Genomic DNA, 8946 nt, shown 5'->3' with positions numbered 1-8946 from the left:
TCTATGCATTAGAAAAACTGGGTTTTCTCCAGAGGATCATGGAGAGTAGGGTGATCAGATGTCCTCCTTTTCCAAGACATGACCTACAGTCGCAAGACTTGTGCATTAATTCATTGTCCACGAGACTGAATATACTGTTTGCTTGCATATCCATTCTTCAGTCATGGATAATTCAAATGGGTTAGTCCAAAAGCTCAGATGTTGATCCCAAGGTTCAAATGTGGTTTCAAACTCTGCGTGTACAAAAAACGGGTGTCAAATCGAAGTGAACCTGTCTCTGACTATTTGTCCCTTCGATGCTCTTATCTGATCAGTTAGTTCTTTTGCGAGAGCAACAGACCAAACTCTTTTTAGCCAATAAAAAAAAGTGATCTCAGTTGTGAATTTTCAATATTTATTGATTTCTAAATGCACCGCTATCAAGAGAATTGAGATCAAGGTCTTATATTTAAGGGATGAATTAGGTCCTTTGAAGATGGAAAGAAGCAGCAGCATCTCACAGTAGTGCACTCTTTGGTTCAGCATATGTGATAAGACATTCAAAACATAATCCCAATTTGTTTACCCTTACTGCATTGCAACCACATATAAATCATAGTTACTTTAGTTTTTTGTGGGCTTTTCGGGCTCTGTGGCCATGTTCAAGAAGAGTTCATTCCTGACGTTTCACCAGCATCTGTGGATGGCATCTTCAGAGAATGCTGGCATGGAAGAGAGTAGAACAGTATATATACCCAACTCTCTTCCATGCCAGCATTCTCTGAAGATACCATCCAAAGATGCTGCCAAAACGTCAGGAATAAACTCTTCTAGAACATGGCCACATAGCCTGAAAAACCCACCAAAAAAAATATGGATGCCGGCCATGAAAGCCTTCGCTTTCACATAGTTCCTTTATCTGTACAGTCCTTCCAACATTGTGAGGAGACTGAGTGGATCTTTGTTTTTAAAATGAGTATAAAGCTGTGTGCTCTTTGGTTTGTGGGAATCCCAAAGTCCCAGTTTGCAACATGTGAATAGAATAAAGGTTGCTGTAAGGTGAACATATTTCTTGTTTGCAGATACTGAGGAGTTAATATATTGTTTTTTGTGTGCATAAGTGTGTGTGTGTTTGTGTGTTGACAGCCTTGCAAACACATCTGAAAAATTATTCATGTTACCAGCCCGCCTGCACGCCTACATGTACCTTATGGTAGTTATTTGTCTCTGGAAAAAGAGAAAGCAATTTCTTTCCTATCTATGTCGGAGTGCCTGAAGTTGATGCTTAAGTCAACATAGAAAATCAGATAAACTGCTCCTTCCAGGCCTGGCATAGGTGAGTTTGCTAGCAAGGGTTAAGGAGGGCCAATGAATCTGAGGTGTGCGGGGGAAATAAAATACCACCCGTCATCTTTCCCCCTCCCCAACCGCCATGTATATTTTAATTTGAAGCCTAGACAAAAGTGTAAGACAGACTTGTAAATGGATTACCAGCCATGCTTTATTAGCTCTCCTTAATTCACCTCACAGGGCTCAGGGAAAAGTTATTAGCAGATACATAGGCGGTAATAAGCTAATTATACATCTGACAGATGGGAGGTTTTGAAAGGGTGGTTTTGGGTATGATCTAGAACTGTAATTGTATGCTTAAAATTATGAATTGATATTGATTTAATAAAGCAGCGGCCATTTGTTTCGGCGGCAAGAGGAGGGCTATGTATTCTCTGGGTTGGCTTTTCCATCAAGCTAAATGTCTTGCGGAGTGCCACTGCTTTTGGTTCTGGGGGTTCCTGCTGGGCACTGCTTGTATCCCTGAATTGACATTATACTGAAGATGTTTTAAGCATAGATCGAAAGATGGGCTCTTTTAAGTCGTCATTAGCGGCTTATGTTTGAGGGCTGAGGATCTCTGTATTGAAGCAACATCTTCATTTAAGCACCTTTCACAGTACTATGTCCCTGTTATGTTACCCTACTGGTAGGTGATTTTTGTTGCAAGCTGCTTCCCTGGAGCTGTGATGGAGTCTCCATCTTCCTTCCTTAGAGGTCTTTAAACAGTGGCTGGGGATGGCCATCTGTCGGGGGTGCTTTGACTGAGAGTTCCTGCATGGCAGAATGGGGTTGGACTGGATGGCCTTGTGGTCTCTTCCAACTCTACGATTCTATGATTCTTGGGGTTACCCTCTAACGTAAGACACAGGTCTGAAATTTGAGTGTCCTCCAGGATTCAACCTTGCACCTAGAAGCCCAGGTTTCTTCAGTGGGCAGGAGTGGGCCTACACAAAGTTTGTGCACCAGCTATGCCCATTCCTTGAGATGTTTGATCTGATCATGGTGACACATGAATATATTACATCCCAATTGGATGGAGGGCAGCCACCAGGACATCCACCACCCAAATGCCACCCATCAATGATTCCAGCATTGCCTAAAGGCCATGCAGGGAAACAGAGCCAGCAGGGAGGATGGCCACCAGGACATTCACCACCCCAATGCCACCCTGTCAATGACTGAAAGACACAGTGGGGCAAGAAAGCAAGTAAGAAGGGAAGACATGAAGAACCACCAAGAGGGAAGTCATAAGGATGGTTGGACTGGTGGTAACTTAAAATGACATGAACATATGGAGGAAAGGATAGGAGGGAAAAGAAGAAAAGTGCAAGCTGAGGGGTCAGGGAGGGAAAACAAACCAGTCGAGATCAATGGAATGCATGTATCAGACAGACAAACAGCTACTGGGCAGCAGCAGTGGTGGTGGGTGTCACTGATGTAGGATCCCATAGAGAAGACAGTAGTGTCGCCAAAGCTAGCACATGTTAGCACTGCGCGAAGGGAAGCAAAGGTGACCCTCCTTGCAAGACCCTTTTATGAGTCAGGACCGACTCAAGGGCAGTTGACACACAACACACTCTACATGGGGCTCCCTTTGAAGAGTGTTTGGAAACCTCCGCTGGTCCAAAGAGGTCCAACTAGGCTGTTAACTGGCCCTGGCTACAGGTGCTGGCTAGAGCTCCACTGACTGCTGGTTCATAAGCGGCCACATTTCAAACTTGCCCTATACAGCTCAGGTCCTGGTTATTTGAAAGAATGTTCTACTCTCCCATATGAAATTGCTCATGTTTTGAGATCTTCTAAGGAGGCCCTTCTCTTCTCCCTCTGCCCTTGCAGGCACATCTGATGGGAACGCAAGAGAGGACATTCTTGGTTGCTGCTCCCAGATTCCGGAATTGCCTTCCCAGAGAGGTTACACTGACGCCTTCCTTGCCATCTTTCAACAGACAGGTAAAAGACTGTTTTGTTTCAGTAGGCCTTGGGAGACCAATTGCTCAAGGGGGGAATTGCCTTGCGTATGGTGGTAAATTTGCGACTTGCTGTTTTCTTTGTAACGTTTTATGTTTTTAAGGCATTTTTAAATATTTTTTTGATAACTTAATTATATTTTTAGCTTTCGTACGTTGTGACTTCTTAGCCGTCTTTGTTTTAACTGTTGTAAGCTGCATTGCGCTCCAAACTGGGGGAAAGCATTGAAAGAGAGAGAGAGAGAGATGGAAGAGTTTCCCCTAAAGGCAGAAAGTTTGCAACGGAGCAGATTAATAGATCTTAACTGATTGATAGCTGTAATTAAAAGGATTGTTCCTTCATTATAAAATTCAGATGGACAGTAACAGATGTTGTCGAGATCTGCTTTGTTTTAAGGATTTTGACGTATCCCTTTATTGTCACGATTTTGGACCATCACTGGCCTGAACGGTTTCGTTTGAAATTAGGGAAGAGCCAGCGACTGACATTTGAGTGAATCTTATTGGGTGGTTGGTGGAATATAAACAGTGAAGGAGCTGCTCAAAGTTTGTGAGCACACATCGGAAGCACTTGGCTTCATCAAGTGCATTTGACAGTATCAAATGAATCATTAGCACTTCAAGGTGCATTAGGTCTTCAGCTCATTTTTTAAAAAAGCAGTTTGTGTGCAATTATACACTTTGCATAAGAGACTTCATTGGGAGAGAAGGGTGGAAAGTTATGGGTGCATAAATCAAATAAATGACCAGTTGCTCATGCCTGTTTGAAAATGCTGGTCAGGGTAAGATGCTTTATATCCCAAGAAATCTGTTATTAAAAGGAAAATCAACTAGCAGTCAGATGTGACACACAAGACAATGGCAGACGGAGGGGAAAAGCTGGCTTAACCCCAGGGTTTCCTGATTCATGGGGAGAACGCGCCGGCTGCACTGCTGGCTCCCACAATGGGCCGACAACTGATGTGCAGTCCACACCAACCCCTTGCGCTGCAAGGAAGAACTCACCATAACCGAGTATTTGCAGCGACAAGTCATTCTTTTTCCCCATTCTGCCACAAATGCATGAGTATGAGCGCATGGATGCTCTGCCATTGGATGCGCCGTGTGACAGGCTGCTTGACTGCATGATCAATAAACATGTGCCCCCCCCCCCATGAATATACCTATTTTCTTCCCCATCCCTTCATGATCCTCTGTTGGACCAGACAGTTTGGGTGCCCTTGGGCCTGTCATGTCTTGGGTTGCACCTGCACTGCCTAAATGATCTGGTTTGACACCACTTCAACTGCCATGGCTCAGTGCTGTGGGATTCTGGGGATTGTAGTTTGTTTTGGCACCCGCGCTTCGGCTGGCCATGGGAGGAAAGAAATAGCCCTGGGGGTACTGGATCGTGAGCCATTTCATAATATGTGAATTGGTTCTCAGTCCTTGCTAGCTGTCACTGGAGGCGAGAGGGCAGTGTTCCAAAATATAAAGTGCACATAATGCAAACTCAGCATGGGAATGCAAACTCATCATGCTGGCGACGGCTCACCTTGGGCTGTACCAACCCAAGAGCCAGGCATCGGCAGCATATACACAAGCATGGCTGGAGACAAAGAGCCCCGGCAAGGCCTCCTGCAGATGTGGGAGGAAAGGGGGGTAAGCATCTCAAGAATGTCCACCATCCTTGCTGGCTCGTGCTCCTGATCACAGAAAGCTGACAGGCCTCTGGAGAATATGCCCCTGCCCTCTGCCCTTCTCCGGCCTCTGCTCTGCAGGGAAGGGCAGCTGCAGACCAGGTGTTTCCAAATATCGTGACTCAGAAGATAAGGATTATGCTTTCTTTCTTTTCTGTATATTTGCTGTACCATCTCTCTTCCGAGCAGGGATGTGATTGGCAGCTGGGACGAAGAGGGAAGTTCACCCTGGCTGTGTCCGCACTGCAGGAATAATCCGGGTTGACGCCACTTTAACTGCTCTGGCACAGTGTCGTGGCATTCTGGGGGATGTAGTTTGTTGCAGCCCCACTCTGTCTAACGGTCGAACCAGCCACGTGTTTATGAACACAGAGCCTCCATTTTATAAGAGCGAACAGTTGTTAATCGCAGAGCTCTGGTCCCACAATAAATTACATTTCCTAGAATTCCATAGCATGGAGCCATGGCAGTTAAAGTGGTGCCAAACCAGATTATTCCTGCATTGCGGATGCAGCCTTTATCACATTATACTTGAACGCTGGGATTCCCCGATTAAATGGATTGATAGTACATTGAGGATTGATCAAATAAGAGAGCTCCTTGCTGTGATTTTTGAGGTCAGGCAGATCAGCTGTTAACAACTGTTAACCCTTATAAAATGGAGGCTCCCTGTTCATAAACATATGGCTGGCTCTACCATTAGACAGAGTGGGGCACATACCTTGAGCGGCAGATCCCACACAGCCTGCCAAGAACTTCTGAACTAGTTTGATACCTTCTAATGTAGTGGAGCATGCTGTCCCATGGCTAGTTTTTGCTGGCCGTGTTGATGGCTCCTGCCTACAGGTGTAAAATGTCTTGGGTCAGGTACAGTGGGTCCTTGGGGTTTGGTTCCAGGACTGCTCATGGATTCCCAAATCCGTGGATGCTCAACTCCCATTAAACACAATGGCATCATAAATTGGTAGGGTTATTCACACTGTAAAAATAATCCAGAATGAATCCGTGTCGAATCTCCGTTGCTCACATGCATCCCTAATGCACCCAATGAATTTGGGTTGGGGGCTGCCAAAAACAAACAAACAAACACCATACAATCGATATTGGGTTCCCCCCCGAATTTTTTTTTAAAATCTGCATTATCGGTAGTGTGAATAATTGACCCGAATAGACACGGGATAAAACGTTGCATGCCTTAAACGTGTTCCGAATGCATTCATGTCACTGACTCCATCTTGATTCAGACGCTTGCACGTGTGAGAGCTACCGAATGTGCAGAGACATGCGCCGATGCCTTTCCATAGAGGGAATAACAAACCTGGAATGCATGAGCAAGATTATTTGCATGCAAAAAAAAATTGATGTCTGCACAACCTCGGTGTCCTTTATATAAAACGGCAAAATCAAACTTTGCTATTTGGAATGGATATATATTTTGAAAGTATTTTCAAGCTGTGGATGCCTGAATCCGTGGATATGGAGGACCAGATGTACAATATACCAAGGACTGGCCCCATATTTGGACTCCAATGCTTTCTTTAATTCCTGGAAACCTGCTGCAGGCCAGCAGTCGACGGCTTGCAGACTGGCACTGGTCTATGGAGCACCCATTTGAGTTGCACTTGCTTTAAGCAATTCAAGATGGGGGCCCTCTACAGTCAGTTAATGTGGAAAGCAAACTGGAAAGGACTGGGAGCAGGGTGGCATTAAGTCCATTGCTTAGCCTTGGACTTTTTACCATTTTCATTGGCTTCCTCTTTGCAAAAGGAGCAATTTTTGTGAAAAGACTGCTCTCTCTCTCTCTATTTCCAGCTTGGTGCTGTTGGGCAAGGCAACTGCAACATCAGTCCAAAACACACTGCAGAAATAACCAAATTTGAGACCGCTTGAACTGCCCTGGCTCAGTGCTAGGGAATCCTGGGAATTGATGTTTATTCGGGCACCAGAGCTCTCTGACAGAGGAGGATCACTGTTTCACAAAACTACACTTCCCGGAAATCCCCTCGCATTAAGCCAGGGCAGTTAAAGGAGTCTCGACTGGATTATTTCTGCAGCACGTTTTGGACCAAAGGCAACAAAAGATGCTGAAAACCGTGTTGTGGCTTATGCAGAAAAACCGTGTTGGCAAAGTCACAAGCCAGATGCAAAAATAAAATAAAATAAAATATTTATTATTATATTATTATAGTTTGGGATACTTTTCTGCAGTTGTAGTTGAATTTCTGAGATGCTGCATGTTCCTCAACAGCTCAAGAGGCAGTGCCCAGGTATGGCAAGGCAGAAAGGAAAGACGCTTGGCATAGCTCTGCCATTTTCAAGTTCGGTTTCAAGAAACCAGGGAAAGCCAGTGTGTTGTACCAGTGGTTAGGCTTTAGGAGATTCATGTTTAAGCCCCTACAGAGCCTTAAATTTTATTGCATGATACTCTATCAGCCTGACCTACCTCACAAGGGCTTCATCTACAGTGCATTAATAATCCACTTTGACACCGCTTTGACTGCCATGGCTCAGTGTTGTGGAATTCTGGGAACTGTAGCACTATGGAGTTCCCAGCATTGAGCCATGGCAGTTAAAGGGGTGCCAAACTGGATTATCGCTGCAGTGCAGACGTAGCCAAGGCTGCAGCGGGAAAAATGAGAAGAGGACCAGTGCAAAGGCTGCCATGAACGCTTCAAAGGGAAGGTGGGGGTATAAATGCAATAAACAAATAAACAAGTAAATAAATAAATAAAAAGTGGAGATCTTTAGAAAGTAAATAGGTAAGTTTGCAATGGTAGAGAAGCTTTCCTGAAGGATTAACAGGTCCATGATCGGTCCTGTCCCTGCAGTTGGCAGTTGTGCACAAGGTCTAAAGTTAAATTGTGGCAATGTTGAGGCCCAACAGACATATCCAAAGCACTGCAGAGTGTGAGCCCTAGTACACAACCCAGAATGCTTTGCAGTACTTAGGATGCCCTGATGCACTTGCAAGTCTCCCTCTGCAGAGGGTTCAGTGGAAATTGCTGGAAGCAGAGAGTTGTAAAAAGTCTTGATTTCAGGGTTTGCAAACGTTTGCTCTGAAGGGTCGTGCAGCATAACTCCAGCCTCCAGGTATGCATTTTTCGTGGATGCGGCAAGCCCACCTGCCAAAATAAGCTTTGCTAATAACAAGGCTGTTAAGGGAAGCCCCAAGGGTGTCTCAAGAGTTAGTTGGTCATTTTCTGTGATGGGTGGAAATGTTCAGAACTGGAATTATTCATAAGGACCATGTACCTTCTTGTGCACAGAGCTTGTGCTCCACTGTATGTTTGCAATGTGCTCCTTAATGCCTCAGTGATCTTTTCTGCCAATATGTTGAGCATGTAGGGTGACAATATGCAGCCTTGCCCAACCTTTGGGGCCAACGGGGACCCATTCTGCATCTCCAAATCCCATTCTAACCGTAGCCTGTTGTGCTAAGTACAGATTTCTCATCTGGATTATCAAATGTAGTGGGATCCCCGTGTCTTTAGGAGCCATCCATAGCGTTTCATGATCTATGCAAAGGCTTTGCTGCAGCCTACAAAGTTCATGCCGATTTTCTTCTGGAATTCCCTGGTGCGCTCCATTAGCCAATGTATGCTTACTGTGTGGTCCATAGTGCCTCTTCCTTTCCTGAACCCCACCTGCACCTCTAGGATTTCTCCCCATATCTTTCTAATCTGGACTATCCGATGTAGTAGCCATGTTTTTAAGAGCCCTCCACAGCTTTCCATGATCGATGCAGTCAAAAGGCTTTGCAATACTCTATAAAGCACATGCTGGTTTTCTTCTGAAATCCCTTGGTGCGCTCCATTATTCACCGCAAGTTTGCAAAGTGGTCCTTAGTGCCCCAGTGATCTTTTCTACCTACAAGGTGAGCAAGTAGGGTGATGATATACAACCTTGCCTGGCCTTTTGGGCCAAGTGGGACCCATTCTGCATCTCCAAATCCTGTTCTAACAGTGGTCTCTTGTCCTAAGTACAGACTA

The 8946-nt window shown here is 45.1% G+C and overlaps 1 protein-coding gene across 2 annotated transcripts in view; it reads left to right on the top strand.

The window, feature by feature from the left end:
* The first annotated feature begins 1272 nt into the window (after positions 1-1272).
* The window catches only part of NCOR2 (nuclear receptor corepressor 2), a 284263-nt gene continuing 276589 nt past the window's right edge, over positions 1273-8946 (top strand). The window contains exons 1-2 of one of the 2 annotated variants that reach the window (XM_042441337.1): positions 1273-1315; positions 3148-3261. The gene's annotated coding sequence lies outside the window, so the exon portion shown is untranslated. Of the gene's footprint in view, positions 1316-3147; positions 3262-8029; positions 8048-8946 lie in introns of those variants that run through there. The other variant, XM_042441335.1, reaches the window with a different exon arrangement.

This window comes from Sceloporus undulatus, chromosome 10 (assembly GCF_019175285.1).
Source record: "Sceloporus undulatus isolate JIND9_A2432 ecotype Alabama chromosome 10, SceUnd_v1.1, whole genome shotgun sequence".
In the NCBI taxonomy this organism is placed as follows: Eukaryota; Metazoa; Chordata; class Lepidosauria; order Squamata; family Phrynosomatidae; genus Sceloporus; species Sceloporus undulatus.
The sequence above is the reverse complement of the archived record's forward strand: the minus strand, read 5'-3'. Positions and strand labels throughout refer to the sequence as shown.